The sequence below is a fragment of the Heterodontus francisci genome, unplaced genomic scaffold, assembly GCF_036365525.1.
Source record: "Heterodontus francisci isolate sHetFra1 unplaced genomic scaffold, sHetFra1.hap1 HAP1_SCAFFOLD_519, whole genome shotgun sequence".
Classification (NCBI taxonomy): domain Eukaryota; kingdom Metazoa; phylum Chordata; class Chondrichthyes; order Heterodontiformes; family Heterodontidae; genus Heterodontus; species Heterodontus francisci.
Window position 1 is genome coordinate 634,562 of NW_027140454.1, and position 2,640 is coordinate 637,201.

Sequence of the window (2,640 nt, forward strand, 5' to 3'; positions counted from 1 at the left end):
CTTTCCCAAACCATCTGCTCCAGTCTCCCTTCCTGCTCCAACATGTCCTTTCCCTTCTCTCCCTCCCAATCTCACTCACTGTCTCCACCTCCAGCTGCCACGTCCAACCTGATAGGAATACAGTACCATGGGAGCAGGAGGAGGCCATTCAGCCCTTAGAGCCTGCTCTGCCATTCTAGATCTTTGCTGATACTCTACACAGCGCTGCAGTTTTCCCACTTGGTAACAGTCTCTGTCGGTTCCCTGAACCCAGAGCAACAAACCAGCTACTCATCCCGGTCTCCCCAAACCTTTGCAACCAACAGTCTGGAGACAAATTCCCAATTAACCCATTGGATTCCATTTCTGTGAAACCCCTTCTCATTTCCCCACTGACACTGACTCAGTACTTCCAGTAGATCCGGTGCCGACTTTATTCACTTTCTGTATCAATTTCCCAATTCATTATTAATAATTGTGTTGTCAAACATTTCACTGAGACAAAGCACTGCCCGGGTCAATGAATCAGTTTTCTCTGCTCGATGCAGCAACAAAGCTGGAAATTTCAGCCCAGATCCTGTCAAACTGCTGCTTTGTCTCCAGGTCTGATCAGTAATTTCTCTGCTTCCTTTTCTCTCTCTCTTCCAGTTAACTTGGTGGCGATTGTGATCCTGTCCCGAGGAAAGTGCGGTCTCTCCAAATGTGTCAGTGTCTACCTGGTGGGAATGGCAGTGTCTGATCTCCTGGTCGTTATCACTAATCCCATATTGGCCTATATTGTTTCAATTTATTTCCCATATTCATTCCTGTTCATTACTCCTGTGTGCTCTCTCATTACCGTTCTACTTTCTGCATCCACAGTTGTTTCTGTCTGGCTCACAGTCACTTTCACCTTTGATCGATTTGTGGCCATTTATTGTGAGAAGCTGAAAACAAAATATTGCAGCGAGAAAACGGCGGCTGTGGTTGTGGGAACAGTGAGTGTGCTGGGCTGTTTAGAGTCTCTCCCCTGGTACTTTACACAGGAACAACAATACATTATTGATAATGTTCCCATGGGTTGTGTTTATAAACCGAGCTTCAATACTTCCCCCATATGGGGGGCATTTGAATTGTTTAACCTCATTTTAACCCCTTGTGTCCCGGTCTTTCTGATTTTGCTGCTCAATGTTCTGACTGTCAGACGGATTTTATTCTCCAGTAAAGTCCGCAGGGGATTCCGGCGCCACAGCAATGCAGAGAATCACAAGGACCCAGTGATGGAGAATCGCAGGAAATCAATTGTTTGACTCTTCAGTATATCCGGCAGTTTTATCCTGTAATGGGTAATCCAGGTTGAGTCTATCATTTGCAGGCGAATTACAGATATTTAGTATTATTCCTCCGACACTGACCCTCTCTTTATCACAGAACAAACATCAAAGATGCTGCAGATTCTCAGTTCCTGCACCAACACATGTATTTACATTGTGACCCAGACTAAATTCAGACAGGAGTTGCAGAAGGGGGTGAAATACCCTCTCAATCTCATTGTTAAATTAGTGAAATCATAGAAAGAGCTGAAGGGTTTCAAACACTGGAACTAAATCCCATTCCCCCTCCTACCCCCACAGACCCCCAGCTCCACCTCCCACCCTCCACCCGCCTCTGTGATTATTTGACCGGCGCCATCTTTAGTCCTGGCAGCTGCCTGAGCGTGGGCAGACCCTGACGTTTCACTGGAATAGTGTACGTTTGCGCATGTGCGAGTGCAGCGCCACCTTGTGGTTGCTTTAACAACAAACGCCGCCAGTGGACAAAGCTGAAAATCGCAGGGATTGTGAGGTGGTGAGAGGGGCAGCAACCGCAGTGAGACAGGGACACCAGCAGATGGAGATAGTGAGAGGGGCAGTAACTGCAGTGAGACAGGGACAGCAGCAGATGGAGATGGTGAGCGGGGGACAGTAACTGCAATGAGACAGGGAGACCAGAAGATGGAGATGGTGAGAGGGGCAGTAACTGCAGTGAGGCAGGGGCACCAGCAGATGGAGGAGTGAGAGAGGGACAGTAACTGCAGTGAGAGAGGGATACCAGCAGATGGAGATGGTGAGAGGGGGCAGAAACTTCAGTGAGGCTGGGACACCAGCAGATGGGGATGGTGAGCGGGGGACAGTAACTGCAGTGAGACAGGAACACCAGCAGATGGAGATGGTGAGAGGGGTGTCCGTAACTGCAGTGAGAGAGGGATACCAGCAGATGGAGATGCTGAGCCATTGCTGATGGGAGATGATGTTTCCAAAAGTTTGAGGAGGTTACTTTCTGTGAACTTGAGATGCTGAATGAAATAATTTCAATACAATTTGTGTTAAATGGCTATCTTGCTACTATGTAAACACTTGTAACATTAAACTGTTTGGAAACGTATTTTTAGTGATTAAGGATAATTTATAAATAAAACAACAGCATCAAATTAAACTCAAACTATCATTTACAAATAAAAACTCTCTGACTAAGTTGTGTTGAGTTCTTCATCACTAACGTTATGACATATCTCTCTCTCTCTCTCACTTCTCTTTCTATGCTGGTATCTTCTGTAGTACAACTCAGAGTAATTGAAGTTTTGATCCGATTGTCTTTTGAAAGTTAATTTTGAATCTGCTTTCAGAAACCTGTCAGTGAATT